This window comes from Dipodomys ordii, unplaced genomic scaffold (assembly GCF_000151885.1).
Source record: "Dipodomys ordii isolate 6190 unplaced genomic scaffold, Dord_2.0 Scaffold106, whole genome shotgun sequence".
NCBI lineage: Eukaryota > Metazoa > Chordata > Mammalia > Rodentia > Heteromyidae > Dipodomys > Dipodomys ordii.
In genome coordinates this window covers 2,224,777-2,243,905 of record NW_012267322.1, presented here as the reverse complement: position 1 = coordinate 2,243,905, position 19,129 = coordinate 2,224,777, and positions in this window count along the sequence as shown.

The window sequence follows — 19,129 nt, the reverse complement described above, 5'->3', positions numbered from 1 at the left end:
CTTCTTCTTCTTCTTCTTCTTCTTCTTCTTCTTCTTCTTCTTCTTCTTCTTCTTCTTCTTCTTCTTCTTCTTCTTCTTCTTCTTCTCCTCCTTCTCCTCCTTGTCCTTCTTCTTCTTCTTCCCCCCCTCCCTCTCTCTCTTTCTGTCAGGTGTGGGGCTTGATCTCTGGGCCTGGGTGCTGTCCCTCAGCTATTCAGCTCAAGGCTAGTGCTCTACTACTTGAGCCACAGCGCCACTTCTGGTTTTCTGGTGGTTTATTGGAGACAAGAATCTCACTAGGTTTCTTCTCCTAATGACCAGTGCCAGCAGATTCTTTGTCTACCTTCCCAATTATAGTTACAAAATAATGACAAAATATAACAAAATATTTTTAGCCATTGACCCTAATACACCATGTTACACAGAGAAAGCTGTGGGGGTGGCTAAAGGTGGGGCTCAGTCCCTAGCTCCCTGTGGGGATGCTCAAGTGTTGGGCATGGCATCCCAGAATACGAGAAGCTATCACGAAAATCTGAAAACTCTGAAACAACACAGGCTCTAGTTGACAAAGATGACATTCACAGTGACAATGATATGTGCGTTGTATGTCAGAAGTTGAGTGAAGCCAGGGGAAAGGGAGGGTGAGGAGGACCTAGATGGAAAGAGGAAGCAGGTCATGTGGTATTTAGGTGACCTGTATTCCAGACAGAAGAGAGGGCAAAGATAAGGCTACTGGTCAAGTTAAGGAATTAGGTCAGACAGGTGCTCTGTGTGTGTGTGTGTGTGTGTGTGTGTGTGTAGTCTTGGGGACCTCAGATCACCAATAGCCTTCTAGGTACTGCAGAAGACTTTGGCACTGACTCTGGCAGAAGCTGACCAAGCCTTGGATCTGGCTTTCATGGCTGAGTCCAGGTCACCAAGCTCTGCTTTCCTGGCTGCTAAGATGTCCCACTAGAGGGCACTGTCACCACAGCCTCTGGGCCAAAAAGTTTCCTCTACTACCCTTCAGACAGATTGCTTCATACTTTTATAATGTAATTTGTGTCTTGGTGCTGGTGGTCTACACCTGTAATCCTAGCTACTCAGGAGGCTGAGGTCTGAAGATCATAGTTCAAAGTTAGCCCAAACAGGAACTTATCTCCACTTAACCACCAAAAATCCAGAATTGGAGCTATGCCTCAAGTGGTAGAGCTAGCCTTGAGCAAAAATGCTCAGAGACAATGTGTAGGTCCTAAGTTTAAGCCCCAAGACCAGCATTAAAAAAAGGAATTTGAGGGCTGGGATGTAGCTCAGTGGCAAAGTGCTTGCCTAGCAAGTCCAACGTCCTGGGTTGGATCCCCAGTACCAAAAAGACAAAAAAAAAAAAGGAATTTGTGCCTGGTGCTGGTGGCTTACATTTATCTCCAATTAGGAAGTGGTGCTGTGGCTCAAAGTGGTAGAGTGCTTGCCTTGAGCTGAAGAGGTCAGGGACAGCACCCAGGCCCAGAGTTCAAGTCCATGACTGGCAAAACAAAAACAAGACAAAAAAATTATCTCCAATTAACCAGAAAAAGGCTGGAAGTGGAAATGTGGCTGAAGTGGCAGACAGCTCTGAGCAAAAAAGCCAGAAACCCAAGCAAGAACATGAGGTCCTGAGTGAGTTCAAGATTTAGTACTGGCTCAAAAAACAAGCAATTTGGGTGTTGGATGTATGGCTCAGTTGGTAGTGCACTAGCCAATGAGTGAAAACATCAGGTACAGTGTTTGGGTCTTAGTCTCAGACCAGAAAGACAGACAGACAGACAGACACAGAAAGAAAGAACGAAAGAAAGAAAGAAAGAAAGAAAGAAAGGAAGGAAGGAAGGAAGGAAGGAAGGAAGGAAGAAAGGAAGAAAGAAAGGAAGGAAGGAAGAAAGAGAGAGAGAGAAAAAGGAAACAATTCTATACTGGGTTCCTCCTAACTTCTAATTTTTTTATTTTTGTTTTTTAATACATAAAGATTTACTCTGTGCAGTAAAGTCAGTGGCTTTTGGCAAATGCATGGTGTCCTGTGCCTACCATGACTGTGTCCTGCTGGACAATTTCACCACGCTAAAAGAAACACCTGTGGATAGTAGGGCTTTTTCTGTTACTGTGACAAAATTCTCCAGGCAAAAGGAGGCTTGGTTAGCTTGTAGTTCTGGATATAGTGCCCCTAGATGGCGGGTGGAGGCCAAGGCAGGGAAAGTGTATACAGCACCAAAGAAGGTGAAATGCAGGGGTTGAGGACTCTCTTCTCCTTTGTCCCTCTGTCTCCTTCTTCCTTTCTCCTTCCCCCTCCTCTCTTTGGAGAGAGGTCCTCTGAAAGCTACCTTGATTTCTTCCAAGGATGCAGCTCCCAGTGTCCTAAATCATCCTCGGCCCATCTCTTCCAGTCCTCCCTGTCATTCAGCATGGCCACACCGGAGCCCAAGCTCCTGACACAAGAACCCTTGCAGGACTGGGTCCACCATGGCCACCGCAGCTCCATGCTTTGCCCACACATTTCCTCCTCTTCCCTCAGATCCCGGGTAGCCATCAACCTCATCACTGTCTTCTTCAATGTTTCACCTTTTCTAGAATGTCATGTGCTAGGAGTAATTGTATGTAGCCTTTTTAGACTGCTTTTCTCCCTTCAGAATATATATTTAAGATTCATTCAAGCTAGGCGTAATGGAGCAGGCCTGCAATCCCAGCTACTTAAGAGGCAGAGGCAGGAGGATTGTGAACTGAGGTCAGCCCAGGCAAAGGTAGCAGCAAGACCCTGTCACAAAAACAAAATGGAAACAAAATGGCTGCTGGTATAGCTTGGTGGGGCAGTGTTGACCTAGCATGCAAATGACCCTGGGTTCAGTCCCTAGCACCAGGAAAGAAAAGAATAAAGAAAGGAAGGAAGAAAAGAAGGAAGGAAGGAGGGAAGGAAGGAAGGGAGAGTGACACACACACACACACACACACACACACACCAATTTATTCCATGTCTTTTTTTTTTTTTTTTTTGGGTCCGGTCGTGGGGCTTGAACTCTGGGCCTGGGCGCTGACCGTCATCTCTTCAGCTCAAGGCTAGCACTCTACCGCTTAAGCCACAGCGCCACTTCCCCCTTTTTTCTTTTTGCTTATGTGGTGCTGAGGAATCGAACCCAGGGCCTCAGGCAAACAAGGCAAGCGCTCTGCCACTGAGCCACCTTCCCAGCCCTATTCCATGTCTTTGTGAGGCGTGAGATGTCATTAATTTTTATTTACTCTTATATAAACTCCTGTACAGTATATCATTCTTGTGTGTGCGATCGCAGTGGGGCTTAACTTTTTCACTCACAGTTGGCACTCTACCACTTAAACCACACATACTTCCACTTCTGACTTTTTGCTGGTTCACTGGAGATAAGAATTTCTCGGATTTGTCTGCCCTGGCTGGCTTTGAACTGAGAGCCTCAGATCTCAGCCTTCTGAGTAGCTAGGATTACAGATGTGAGCCATCAGCCTGGCTCAGGTGTGTTAGGTTTTGATGGCCAGACTATCTTGCTAACTGACATCGCTGGCATTTGCGAAGTTCTCCCAACATGAACGGTCAGGTGGTCACCAGCACGGGCAGATAAGCTGTAGCTGGGAGCACCAGGAAAGCAGGCAGGGTAGGTGCTGTGGGCAGGGGGTTTGTTGTGGCAGGTGGGGGTATCTGGAGGCCTTCGCTGCTCTGCCCGACCGCTGGGTTTCCAGTCCCCCACAGCGCTGCTCCTCCGAGCCGGCTGGCTTTCTTGGCGTCGTTCCGTTCAGTTGCTAGGAAGCCGAAGAAGGCAAATGCAACTTCCTTTTGACTTACTCAAATCCAGCCATCTGCTTCCTCCTTCTCGTGGCCTTCAAACTTGGCTGGCATCGTGGAGGAGAGGGTCGAGTGGAGCATCTGCCGCAGCCCTCTTGGAGATGCAATGCTTCCTCCTGACTCTTTAACCCTCTCAGTCCAAATGCCTGGCAGGCAGTCTGGTCAAGCCCCTGGTTTCTTCAGCTAATGATGTGGGCAGATATCTTCTGCTATGAGATCGTCCCTTTCTTTTTGGCATAGATTTCCATCTATGTTAGTCACACAGACCTGAAATAAAGAAGATGGTGTGTGTGTGTGTGTGTGTGTGTGTGTGTGTGTTAAGGTGTATTTGAGGTGTTCAGCATTTATAACTATGGCCTTACTGGAGGAGGTTTCACACTTGGAACTGATGACACACATATCTTTTAAAATATGTTATTATGAAGGTGATGTGCGGAGGGGCTGCAGTACATGTCAGGTAATGAGTATATTTCTTTTTGGACAATGTCACCCCTTCCTTTGCTCTTTCCTATTTTTTCCCTCCCACCCCTGCCCACAGGCTGTGTAGTTCATTTTCAACATGTCTAGTGAGTACCACTGCTGCATTTGTTTACCCTTTTTCTTTCCATTTCTGTATCCCCCTTCTTACCCCACAACAGATAAATGAACAAATAAGACAAAAAGAAAAGAAAACAAAGAAAAGAAAACCAATATTGACACAAAAACCCAAAAGCAAGAATCTCTAGTGTTGTCTTACACTTCTTTTTTGATAGATACTCTGCCAACATACCTAAATTCTGTAGTGTCTCTGACACTGACTCCACAATGGAGCTAATGAAGGAAAATGATGGCTGTATGGACCTGGAAAAAACTAAGTCAGGCCCTTGTTTCCATCTCCTGGAGTTCATTTTTATACATGTTGTTTAATGTGACCAGAGGCATATCGGCATTGCGCCTCTGTGTTCCTCCTCGGGGTGTCCCCCTTTGCTCTCACCGTGTGCAGATGCCTACAGTCCTATATATCTTTATTTAATTGAATTATTTTCTTTTTTTTGCCAGTTCTGAGGCTTGAATTCAGGATCTGTACACTGTCCCTGAGCCTCTCTGTGCTCAGGTCTACCACTTGAGCCACAGAGCCACTTCTGCTTTTTTCTGTTTATGTGGTACTGAGGAATTGAACCTAGGGCTTCATGCATGCGAGGCAAGCACTCTACCACTAAGCCACATTCCCAGACTAATTTTTTTAATTTTTAAAAATGATCTTTAAGTAATGTTCAATTCAGCATGTCAGTTTGTGTGATTAGTCACCTCTTCTATCATGCTCCCCATCTCTCCCACCCATCCCTGCAGATTCCTGGTTATGGACATTGAATATGATGGGTGTATTCACAACCATCCTTCCTCTTTCCATTTGTCTACCCCTTCCCCTTGACCTCACCCTTCCCCACTCAAGTTCTAGCTTCCTGCTATTCATTTGTTAAACAGTTGGTTGTTGAAAGGAGTTACACCATTGGAATCCTCCCCTGCATCTACCATACTTTAGTTATTATGTGTGTATATATATGCATATGAATGTATATGTTTTCACATATGTATTTATAATTTAGATCTAACTTTCACCTATGAGAGAAAATCTGTATCCTTTGCCTCTCTGGGCCTGACTTACTTCACTTAACATAGTTTTCTTCCAGGTCCATGCACATACCATTTTGTATTTTGTTTCATTAGCTTCAATTGTGGAGTAAGTGTCAGAGAGACTACAGGATTTAGGTGTGTTGTCAGAGTAGCTATCAAAAAGAAGTGTAAGTCCTAGGCATCTATCCCGAGCAACAGGAACCAGGATACAAGGATGCGTGCACCTCCATGTTTATTGCAGCACTGTTCACAAGAGCCAGGATATGGAAACAACCCAGATGCCCCACCACAGATGAATGGATCCAAAAATTGTGGTATCTATACACAATGGAATATTATGAAGCTATTAGAAAGGACAAAATAATGGCATTTGCAGGGAAATGGATGGAACTAGAAGAAATCATGTTGAATGAGGTAAGCCAAGAGCAAAGAGACAAATGGCACATGGTCTCCCTGATAAGTGGATGCTAAATTCAAAATGTTAGGTGATACAACAAAGTTAACAAGACTTGAGAAACAAAGGACCTCCACTCATCTGGTCAAATCATGACTAAATGACTCCATGCTGCTGATCACATATATGGTATATATGTGCACACCAGAGGGAAACTAGGAGGATGACCCAGAACTAGAGGGAATCGGGGAAAAACATACAACAGTGGGACCCATCAGCTGCATTGGACGTTGATCAAAGCAAACTAAGCAACTCAATGGCAGCGATGGGAGGGAAGGAACTAGTGGGAAAGAGGGAACAGCTGATGCTATGCAAAAGGAAAGGAATGTACATATTACCCGATGTGGAAGAAATAACTGTATTGTCAAAGCTCTTAGAACTCATAAACTTTATAGACCATGATAGACAATTTGCCCCATGAAAGTTAGAATATGTTTGTGACTTTAACTAAGCAGCACTATCCCACAATATTGTGAAATTTGTGAAGTTATGTAACCACTTAATCACAATAAAGAATTTGCAAAGAAGAAGAAGAAGAAGAAGAGGTGTAAGACAAAGCTAGAGGTTTTTGCTTTTAGGGTTGTTTTTTTTTCTTTTCTTTTTTGTCAATATTGGGAGTTTTGACCTCAGGTGCCTGTACTTTCTTGGTTTGCTTTCTTATGGAGGTTGTTCTATCAATTAAGCTCATTTCCAGCCTGGCTTTTGCTGGTTATTTTAGAGATGAAGTATTGCAGACTTTTCTGCCAGGCTTGGCTTAGGATCATCATCCTCCACACATCAGCCTCCTGAGTAGCTAGTATTATGGCATGAGCCACCAGCATCTTCCTTCCTTCCTCCCTCCTTCCCTCCCTCTCTCCCTCCTTCCCTCCTTCTCTCCCTCCCTCCCTCCCTTCTTCCCTCCCTCCCTCCCTCCCTCTCTCCTTCCTTCCTTCCTTCCTTTCTTCCTTCCTTCCTTGCTTCCTCCCTTTCTTTTTGTGCACCAATCCTGGGGCTTGAATTTAGGGCCTGGGGAGTGTCCCTGAGCATTTTTTGCTCAAGGCTAGCACTCTACCACTTGAGCTATAAGAGTCTCCTCAAATCTCAGCCTCCTGCGTAGTAACTAGGATTACTGGTATGAACCATCAGCACTTGATGTGATTCTTATTTTTATAATTGCCAAATACTATGGGCATCACATTGTTGCTTCTAGTTTTGTTCTACTGACTTGGATAAACTAGATTCGTTGTGCTGAAGCCTCTTTAGGTGGGCTAGTTGTAAGTCTTTTCCTGTCAGAACTGTCCATTGTCAGCTCTGCAAAGGCAGCTGAACAAACCCACTGAGCAGAGATAGAAACAGGTGTTACAAAATGCTAGACATCCCAAATTTAAAATATCGTGAGAAAAGCCATTGTTCAAGTTTTTGAACTCCAGTTCTCCTGAAGATTTAATCACCTTTGAGTGTGCCTGAACTATAGAAACTAACTCATGAACTATGGGAAATAATTCCTTCTTAAGTGTAATTTTGTTTTTGTTGTCTTTTTTTCCCCCTCAGTAAGCCATCTAAACCTTTTCTGCCAACTTCTTATTCTCCCCAAGAGGGCCACTTAAAGGAAGGTGAAGACATGCAAAGGTAAGATTTTATTGTTGTGCCTCAATTTGCTAAAAGCTTTAGGAGTAATGCAAATGTGTTCTCACTGTGCAGATCGTGATGTTTGCTAAAATTGATGTTATTAATATTTGCTTTTGGGACGTCCCCTAGGTCACGTTGATCTATTAAGCCACTCTGCCCTACCTTTTACCTTTCCATAGTCATTTTGAGGCTGATAACTGACGTCCACCTACGGCCAGCAGGGCCACAGCTTCTAGGCCTTTCTTTGGGTGGGTGGGTCGCCCACTTTGTAGGCAATTTGTGGCAGGCTTTCCTTGCCTCCTGCCATACCCTCTTTTCTACTACTCTCTAACCATGGTTAACATTGTAGATTTATTTTAGCACAAGACAGATCAGTACCTCAGAATGAAGTACAAATATCAGTTGTTTCAGAAGTGTTTCTTATCTGGTGGATGTATAGACATGAAATGAATGTCTTTTCTCAGACTCCAAGATTTCTTTGTGTGTGTGTGTGTGTATGTGTGTGTGTGTGTGTGTGCACATGTGTGTGTGTGCCAATACTGGGGCTTGAACTTAGGGCCTTGGGTTGTTTCTTGACTTTTTTGCTCAAGCCTGGTGCTCTACGACTTTAGCCACAACTCCACTTCAGGTGTTTTGTTCATTAATTGAGAATAAGAGACTTTAGGTTTTTCTGCTTGGGCTGGCTTCAAACCTTGGTCCTCAGATCTCAGCCTTCTGAGTACAGGGCCTTGCTAGTTCAAAGGCTAGCTTTGAACTCCTGGACTCAAGTGATCCTCCCACTTCAGCCTCTGGAGCAGCTGGGACTATAGGTAAAATGTCACCCTCATTGTACTCCTTTAATTTTAGGGGTTCTTCCTGATATATTTTGTTTCTTAAAACTTGTTTCTTTCACCTCTGAGGTTTGTTTTTCTTAATGTTGCCAATACTGGGACTTGAACTCAGGGACTTGGGCTCTTGCTTGCCGTTTTTACTTGAGAATAGAACTCTGCCACTTGAGCCACATCTCCACTTTTGGGTTTTTGTGTGTTAATTGGAGATAACAGTCTCACAGACTTTCCTACCCAGGCTGGCTTTGGACTGTAATTCTCAGCCTCCTGAGTAGCTAGGATTACAGACATGAGTCCCTGGCTCCTGGGCCTCTGGGTTTATTGATTCCTGTTTATAAACCATATACCAGAGTTGGGGCATCACTTCCAAAGACCACTTTGCTTTGTTACATTTAGTAGTGGAGTTCTTCTAAGTCACTAAGCCGGCAAAGCAACATGGCAGTTCCAGATCTTTACCTTGGATCTTTCTTTTCCCTTGAACTGTATTTGAATTGATTTTTGTATGTATGAACCTTGACAGTGCCTCCCTCTTGCTTGCATTAGAGATGAGATTTGTGTCCGATTAAATTAATAATTCAAAAATGAAAAATGCTTTCCTCAACTGCAGAAGCACTTCTCAGTATAGAATTCAGGAGGCGCCGTTAGTGGGGGCCTCTTTCTCCCAGGTAACATTTCCTGAAATGACCTGGTATGCCGGTGCCATTAGCTGATCTTCCAAAAGAGAGATTTTTCTTAGCTTGGTTGGAAAGGAAGCTAAGAGGCACATGGGAAGATAATGGCTGGCCATCATTGGGGGCCTGTTTTGTCCCTAGGACTTCACCTGTATAAGGACATCAGGAAAGGCTGTGTCACAAGCCCCGATTTTAGAAGTGAAGAATCTGAGGCATGATGATGTTAAATTATTCCAGGTTACCCATCTGGTCATTGACAGAGCTGAGATTCCAGCCTAGGTAGCTTACCAGCCCTTCTGGACAACCAGGTACCAGACTCTATGACGTCTAATTACTCAGTGGTGAATTTCTCAATCACTTCACTGTAAGGAAGTACAAAGGATAGAGGCTAGCAATGAAAAACACTCAGGTGTAAAACATTTGTCTGGCATGCTCAAGGCCCTGGGTTTAATACCACTACTGGGGAAAGAAAATGGAAGAAAAAAAAAGCTTAAAAGAAAGAAGGAAAAGGTACAACATTTTAGGGAAATTCAACAAGAACAAAATGTAACAAGGATTAAGCAAGCTGGTAGCTAAAAGAATGACCACTAGAGTTGGGCATGGTAGCATAAACCTGTAGCCCTAGCTACTTGGGAGGCTAGAGACTGGAGATTGTAATCTAAGGCCAATTTAGGCAGAGAAAAGTCCTTCTGAAGGAATAGCTGGATGTGATGGTGCATGTTTGTTGACTAGCCACTGGGAAGCCTGGCGTGGGTGGATTGCAGCCAGCACAGGCCCAGGAAGGATACAATAACCTACCTCAAAAGTTACCATAGTAAAAGAGGGTCTGGGGGTGTGGCTCAGGGATAGAATGCCTGCCTGGCAAGCACAAGATCCTGAGTTAATTCCCCACTAGAGTCAATGGCCAGCCGTTGCTTGGGACAGTAGACAACTGCGGCCTGCTTGGGAAAGGGAAGCATTGAGTGGAGCTCTCAAGACTCAGGACAGGGAGTCGAGGGAGGCCCAGACTTGGGGGCTAGAGCTGTGCAGAGAAAGCTGTGTCAGGAGGGTGGGTGAGGACAAGACCCTGGACAGAAATTGTAAAGGGATTGATGGTTTCTGGTAGTCAGCCTTTGACAGAATATCTGCCAGCCTGCTGGGCCCTCCTGTGGGAACTCAGTTAATTGCTGCCTACCAAGGTGCTCCTCTCCCTAGAATGGTGTTCCTTGCGGACATAGACATTGGTGTCTACTTAAAGGGGCGTGCAGTAAAAAATGCCTGATTTAGGGCGCAGAGAGCATCAAATTCCCCCTTTCCTCTGTTAAATCACAGCAAAGGGAACCAGTTTAGAAGGCTAATAGATTACCCAGCATCTGTGCACTCTTCTGCATGCCTTTAGCAAGGGAAAATAGCTCACTCACAGGAGTGGTTAGGAGTAAAGGGAAGAGAGCTTCTGGTTCGTAGCTAATGTCGAAGACCTTTAGAAAAGAGCATCCTTCTTTCACACTTGAACACTTCTGATAAAATGATCTCGAATTCTTCAGATTGAACACTTTAACACTTTAATATCTGTCTATCTATCTATCTATCTATCTATCTATCTATCTATCTATCTATCTATCATCTGTCTGTCTGTCTCTCTGTCTGTCTCAATCATCTATCTATATCTATCAACTTATTTATCATCTAGCTATGTTTCTATTTATCATCCCTCTATTTACCATCTACCTACCATCCTTCTAACTATATTTCCATTTTCCATCTGTTTTCTTTTTTTTCAGGCAAAAAAAAGAGTTTATTGGGAGGTGGGGTGGGGGGAGAGAGCAAAGTGCGGAGCCCGCAAGAGATGGAGACATGGGGAGACAGAGGGGAAGGAAGAAGAGAGGAGTCCTGTTTCCTTTTTCTTTTCTTTTCTTTTTTTTGGTCCAGTCGTGGGGCCTGAACTCTGGGCCCGGGCACTGTCCCTCAGCTCTTCAGCTCAAGGCTAGCACTCTACCACTTGAGCCATAGCACCACTTCTGGATTTTTTTTTTCTGCTTATGTGGTGCTGAGGAATCAAACCCAGGGTCTCAGGCATGCAAGGCAAGCGCTCTACCACTGAGCCACCTTCCCAGCCTTTTTTATTTTTTGGGTCCGGTCATGTGGCCTGAACTCTGGGCCCGGGCACTGTCCCTCAGCTCTTCAGCTCAAGGCTAGCGCTCTACCACTTGAGCCACAGCACCACTTCCGGCTTGTTCCTTTTTGCTTATGTGGTGCTGAGGAATCGAACCTAGGGCCTCAGGCATGCAAGGCAAGCACTCTACCACTGAGCCACCTTCCCAGCCCCTGTTTTCTTTTTCTTTATGTCTAAGACTTGGACTCAAACTCAGTACACAAAGCTTTTATTCATTGGCTGGTGCTCTACCAACTGAGCTATGCCTCCAACCCCCATTCTCTCTCTCTCTTTCTCTCCCCCCCCTCAATGATTTGAATTACTTGGTAAGGCTCAATGACTTCATTTATTTTTTACTACCACAGACAGAAATGAATGACTGGGAAAGAGAAGAAAATCCTAGAAAGTCAGTCTATTCTAAAGTGTGACTGGGTTGTTCAGTGAATGCCCCAGGCCCTCACAGGCACAGCTGCAGGTAACTGCAGCCTTCCTTAAGCAGATTCAGCCTTGAGGTGCTGTCAGAGGGGGCGCATGCGCACATGATGAGAACGGCCTCCTAGAGCAGCAGCACAGGAGAACTATGGGGAAGTGGCTGATGAATAAAAGAGGGAACTAGGCTTACCTGAGGGCTACCCACACCCCGGGTTAGGGAAGCCCTCTGGAGACTCAGCTTTGTGTCCTGTGGAAGGGTTGTCTGTGCATTTGTCAGGAGCCCCTGAAAACCTTGGTGGTTGCTATTTGGCGACACAGAGGCACCCTTGCCCCCATGCTTTTTTGATGGTACCAGTGGCAGGGGCACTCAGAAAGGGGGTTTCTACAGCACTGGCACCAAGTGCTGAAGAACATGCCCACAGGAGAGGCCTTTGGACTGCACTATTGTCACTGTCAACAAAGAACAGAGCTAGCTTGTTACCTTGACTTACACATGGACTCACAAAGTATCCAGCCTTGAGCACGTAGGTCACTGAGAGTCTGGGTGCCCGAAGAATTATTTTAGAACACTGTTTTAAGGCTGAGTGTGGTGGCTCATGTCTGTAAAGCCAACTACTTAATAGGATCACAGTTCAAGGCCAGTCCAGGTGAGAAGTTATCAAGACCCTCATCTCAACTAACAAGCTAGGCACTGTTGTATATATATCTGTGCTACCATAAGTAGGAGGAATGTGGTACAGGCAGACCCAGACAAAAGTCTAAGGACCCTGTCTGAAAAATAATCAAAGTACAAAGGGTTCGGATTAGATTACCTGTCTAGGTCCTGAATACAAACTGGAGAACAAAAAACAAAAACAAACAAACAAAAAACAAAGCCAAACAACCCCTTCCCCGAAAACCCCCCCCACTATTTTAAGACTTGCGAGAATGACCCTACTAAGTCAACCAAACTGAAAATAGTGGTAACATTTTCAAAGATGATTGTCTTATTCAGCTTTTCTGTATTATTTGAGTTTTTAATAAATATTTTTACAATAAGTATATATTAATTTTATAATCAGAAAACTGACACCATTTGGGGGGGGTGAGGAGTGGGTACCGTGTGCTAGGTTCTATGATGCTTTGGTGAACATAATAAATAAAACCTGTAAACTGGGCACTGGTGGCTCATGTGTATAATACTAGCTACTCAGGAAGCTGAGATTTGAGGATCATAGCTCAAAGCCAGTCCGGGCAGGAAAGTCCATGAGACTTTTATCCAGAAAACTGGAAGTAGAGCTGTGGCTCAAAGTGGTAGTGCAAAAGCCTTGAGCTGAATTGCTCAGGAACAGTGCCCAGGCCCTGAGCTCAAGCCCCAAGACTGGGGAAAAAATAAACAAAAACACCATGCCCTGGGACATTGGAAGTCTACATGTTATGCTGCCAGCAAGCTCCAGTCATTTGGAAAGTCTGTCTTGATTCCCTCTTGGTCTTTGTGCTGCTTTTCCTTATGTCTGGATAGCTGTTCCCTCTTCACTGCCTGCCTAACTCATACAGATCTTAACCACTGTGTGGTCCTGGCCACACTCCTGCTCTCTAGGCTGGCCTGTCTGGCTTCCTGCCTTTACACATCATTAGCTAGTACTTGCTGTGCTGTGTTAGTATTACTTTGTTTTGTTTTGTTTTTTTAGTGCAGTACTGGGACTTGAACTCAGGACCTCAAGCTTTTCTCAGCTTGCCTGCTCATTGCTAGTGCTCTACCACTTGAGCCATTCCTTCAAGTCCAGCATTTGCTGATTCATTAGGTATGGTGTCTAAGACTTTTCTGCCCAGGCTTCAGCCTCCTAAGTACCTAAGATTATAGATGTGAGCCACCAGCATCTAGCTAGAATTATGGATTTGCTTCTGTCCACTGCCTTGAGAACAGACAGAGACTCCATATATGGTTCTGTGTCTCTGCTTAGGTCAGTTTTTGAAGTACCTGGCAGAGTGTGATGGTAGTAGACAAATGGTTGGAGGACCACAGATATTCTTTTTTTTATATATTTTTAATATTTTTTGTATTTAAAAATTTTTTATTATGTTTTTTATTGTACAGATACAGTAAAGAGGGGTTACAGTTACATGAGTAAGGTAATGAGTACATATTCTATTGAGCATTGTTACCTCCTCCTTTGTTTTTCCCCTACCATCCCTCCCCTCCCCTCTCCAACTCCTCCCTCCCCCTCCCCCCGAAGTTGTAAAGTTCACTTTCAACATAGTGTCTTGTACATCTCATTGTTACAATGGGTCAACCTGTGTCCTTATTTCCGCATTTTGTTATTTCCCTTCCCCTCCCCAAATTAGAAAAAATGTATAAACAAGATTCAGGGCACCAGAATCAAATACAGTGAAAACAGGGGTTATATCATGGGGAAGAACATACAAAAGAAACCAAAAAAATCACATAGTATTTTATAAACAAGAAAGATAAAACCTCTGTTTCCCTAACTTGGGGTTCATTTCACTTAGCATCATTTTACATGGTCATATGTACATAGCTTTTGACCTTTTCTGCTTGTTCTAGACATATACTAGGTATTGCAAATAAGGGAAACCATGGGACCTATGTTTCTTTGGGCCTGGCTTACTTCACTTAATATAATTTTTTCCAAGTCTTTCCATTTCCTAACAAATGGGATGATGTCATTCTTTCTGATGGAGGCATAGAATTCCATTGTGTGTGTATGTTATAACATATATGTGTATATTGTGTGTATAACATACACATATATATTATATACACATATATATTGTATATACACATATAATATCTATATGTGTATATATATATATATATACACACACACACACACACACCACATTTTCTTGATCCACTCATCTACTGAGGGGCATCTGGGTTGGTTCCATATCTTTGCTAAGGTAAATAATGCTGTGATAAACATAGTTGTGCTGGTAGCTTTAGTATGACCTTGTTTGTGATCGTTTGGATAAATGCTTAAAAGTGGGATTGCTGGGCCATAGGAGAGCTCTATGTGGAGTCTTTGAGGAACCCCCATACTACTTTCCAAAGTGTATGAACAAGTTTACACTCCTTTCTGTCCACATCCCCTCCAGCATCTGCTATTATTAGAGTTCTTGATTATAGCCATTCTAACTGGGGTGAGGTGGAATCTCAATGTTGTTTTGATTTGCATTTCTTTTATGGCTAGAGAGGTTGAACATTTCTTCATGTGTCTATTTGGCCATCCTTCTTTGCTCTTCAGAGAAGTTTCTCTTTAAGTCTTTAGCCCACTTTTTTTTTTATTGTGAAAATACTGTACAAAGGGGTTACAATTACATGGGCAAGATAATGAGTACTTTTCTTATCAAGCATTGTAGCCTCCTCCTTTGTTTCCCCTTCCCATCCCTTCCCATTCCCCGCCCCCTTTAGCCCACTTATTTAGCCCACTTATTTCTTTGAGGATTTGTTGTTGGGGGATTTAATTTTTTGAGTTCCAAGTATATTTTAGATATGAGACCCTTGGGGCTGGGAAGGTGGCTCAGTGGTAGAGCACTTGCCTTGCATGCTCGAGGCCCTGGGTTCGATTCCTCAGCACCACATAAGAAGAAAAAAGCCGGAAGTGGCGCTGTGGCTCAAGTGGTAGAGTGCTAGCCTTGAGATGAAGAGCTGAGGGACAGCACCCACGCCCAGAGTTCAGGCCCCACGACCGGACCAAAAAAAAAATAGATATGAGACCCTTGTCTGTTGTATGGCTAATGAAGATCTTTTCCCAATCTGTGGGCTTTCTATTGATCTTGCTAGCTATGTCCTTTGCCATGCAGAAGCTCTGCAGCTTCATGCAATCCCATTTGTCCAACCTTTCTTTGATTTGTTGTGTTTCTGGGTCTTTATTAAGAAAATTTTGGCCTGTGCCAACATCCCTAGAGTTTCTCTTATTCCTTCCTTTAATGTTCTTTTTTTAAAAAAATTATTTTATTTGTCGGCCTGTGGGGCTTGAACTCAGGGCCTAGGTGCTATCCCTGAGCTTTTTTGCTTAAGGCTACAGCTCTCCCACTTTGAGCCACAGTTTTACTTCTGCTTTAAGGTGGTTAATTGGAGATGAGTCTTACGGCCTTTCCTGCCTGGGCTAGCTTCAAACTATGATCCTTAGATCTCAGCCTCCCCAGTAGCTCAGATCTCAGTCAGGTGCCACCAGTACCCTCGGGACTATAGTTTTCTAACCTATATCTCTTTTCAGTAAACTGAAGAACCAGATGTGATGAAATGGGAGAGTTTCAGGGTGGGGAACAAGGCAGAAGGGAAAATACCTGCATTAATAGTGCTGGGCTTTCTCATTTTCTTTATGTGAAAATTTGAAATCTTAAGCCGACTCAGAATTTGTGTTCAATATAGTCCCCTTTACAGAAGTCTGCTGTACTTGTAGATACCATCTTTTCTCTAAGAGTTTTACAAAGCAGGACTCCAGCTCTGTCTCATTTGGAGGGGATCTGGGTTGGATCTAGAGAGGCGGTATAGTAGAAGAAATGAGGTCAGTCACAGCATGGGACAGTGGAGAGGGCAATTCCTTTACTGTTGAAAATGATGGAATTTCCCTTTAATAATTGAAAGACACTCAGACATGCCCTGGATTAATTTGATCAGGTAGTAATTTAAACTAGTTTTGAACCCAGAGGCAGGAAGGGCTCAGCATCCATAGGACTTTGTTCCCTCAGCATTGGAAGACTCAGCTACCAGCTTCAGCATTAGCTGGCTTAATACATTCGTCTTTGACTATATGTGTTTTCTTTTTTCTTTGTGTGTATGTGTGTGTGTGTGTGTGTGTGTGTGTGTGTGTGCACATGCATGTGTGTGCATGCATGTACTTGCACACATATACCAGTACTGGATCTTGAACTCAGGTCCTTGTATTCCTACTTGGCTTTTTCACTCCAGACTGGCACTCTATCACTTGAAGCATACCTACACTTCTGGCTTTTGAGCTGTTAGAGATAAGCATCTCATGAGCTTTTCTGCCCAGGCTACCTTTGAACCAAGATCCTCAGATCTCAGCCTCCAGAGTAATGAGGACTACAACATGAGCCACCATCCAAACCTGGTTCTATGTTGGCTTGCTTGAAGTTTGTAAACTACTTATATCTGACTTGTAGCACTTTTTTTGTGTGTGTCAGTTGTGGGGCTTGAACTCTGGGCCTAGGTGCTGACCCTCAGCACTTCAGCTCAAAGCTAGTGCTCTACCACTTGATCCACAGTGCCAGTTCTGGTTTTCTGGTGGTTAATTGGAGATAAAAGTCTCATGGACTTTCCTTCCCCAGGCTGGCTTTGAACTGTGATCCTCAGATCTCAGCCTCCTGAGTAGCTAGGGTTACAGGCATGAGTCATCGATGCCCGGCTTGATGTGTAGCATTCTAAAAGACCAAAGACTTCCTCTTTTCTTTCTTCCCTCCTTCCTCCCTTCCTCCTCTTTCCTCCCTTCCTCCCTCTTTTTTCCCTTCCTCCCTCCCTCCCTCCCTTCCTTCCCCCCCTATTTTGTTTCCTTCCTTCCTTCCTTCCTTTTCCCTTTCTTCCTCTCTCTCCCTTCTTCCCTCCCTTGCCTCCTTCCCTCTTTTCCTTTCTTCCCTCCCTCTCTTCCTTCTTTCCCTGTGTGTGTGTGTGTGTGTATGTGTGTGTGTGTGTGTGTGCGCGCGCGCGTGCGTGCGCGCATGTGTTCTAAGGGGCTGGCTATTCAATAGCCATCAGTCATTGTCTGTGGCCTTACAGGGGAACAATTTGTGCAGTTGGGCCTCAGTCTCTCTGCTGGAGGTTAGAGATGACAGTTGTCTCGTGGGGCCATTGGCAGTTGAGTGTAAAGCACCCCTGTACCACTGTTGTGCTTCAGGAGGCCACCAAATGTATGTGTTCAGCTGGCACTGGTGGCTCACGCCTGTAATCCTAGCTACTCAAGAGGCTGAGATCTGTGGATCGTGGTTCAAAGTCAGTCTGATGGGTAGGAAAAATAAAAACTGGAAATAGAGCTGTGGCTTAAGTGGTAGAGCACTAAGCCTTGAGCACAAAAGCTCAATGACAGAGCCTGGCTCTGAGTTCAAGCCTCAGTACCTCCCCCCTACATTTTGATTCATTTAGAATTGTCATTGAGACACACATACTGCTTTAAACGTGTGATGTTTGTTTTCATGTGCTGTTGTGTTTTAAAGGCTCAGAAGTTTTAGCAACTAACAGAATTTTGTTCAGGAAAGAAGACCAGTGGACCAAGTTCTGGTGGCTCACACTTGTAATTCCAACTACTCAGGAGGCTGAGATCTGAGGGTTGTGGTTTGAAGCTAGCCAGGGCAGGAAAATGTTGTGCCCAGGTCGCAGACCCCCACCAAGAAGACCACTGAGAGTCAGACTCTACAGCTGTTTTAAGGTTTTATTTAAACAGGCTGCATCTCGGGCCTCGTCCTATACTCCAACACAGGATTACCACCACGTGTTGCTCTGCTGGACAGAATTTGCTGATCTTAGGTTTAGTTTAAACAAGCAACAAGTGGTCACTGCCTCAAAACTTTAACCCTTCAGAAAGTCCATGAGTCTCTTATCTCCAATTAACCACCAGAAAACTGGAAATAGAGCTGGGGCTTAAAGTGGTAGAGCACTAGCCTTGAGTGAAAAAGCTCAGGAACATTGACCAGGCCCTGAGTTCAAGCCCCACAACCGGGAGAAAAAAAAGACTGGTTCTGACAAAGTACTTGGTACCACTGAATATTGAAACCTATGTCAGTTCATTGCTTTTTATGCAAGAATTCAAAACATAGCCAAGTGAGGTGAGTCTGGGGCAGGAGAATGTTTGAGCCCAGGAGTTTAAGACCAGCTTAGGCAATGTAGACTGTTTCAAAATAATAATAATAAGAGTAAATAATAATAAATAGAAAATCCAAAATATCTCATTCAAAATATGCCCTGGTCTTCTATAGAGATTTTGCTCAGATCTCACCCCTAGCTTTTTTACTCTTTTTTTTTCAGGTTAAAAGAAATTAGCTTTATTACCTAAACACATCTTGAGACTATGCTTTGCTGACCTCTCTCTCAGATAGCTTACACTGGAAACTACAGAGCAAGTGTTCTAAATTACTTGTCATAACTAAAGCATGTGCTCAATGCTCTAGAGAAAATCTCTATAGAAGGTAGAAAGCAACCGAGAAAGCAACATTGTTAATATTCTCTAACATATGTTTACAGAAGACATTGTTGATATTTACGTAATGTGTTCAAGTTTTGCAGAACAACTGTTATAAGAAAGAATTCTGGGGCCTGGGACGGTGGCTCAGTGATGGAGTACTTGCCTTGAATGCATGAGTACCTAGGTTCCATTTCTCAGCACCACATAAACAGAAAAAGCTGGAAGTGGCGCTGTGGCTCCAGTGGCAGAGTGCTAGCCTTGAGCCGAACAGCTGAGGGACAATTCTCAGGCCCAGAGTTCAGGCCCCACAACCAACCAAAAAAGAAGAAGAAGAAGGAAGGAAGGAAGAAAGAGCGAAAGAGGGCTGGGAAGGTGGCTCAGTGGTAGAGCGCATGCCTTGCATGCATGAGGCCCTGGGTTTGATTCCTCAGCACCACATAAGCAAAAAGAAAAAAGCCGG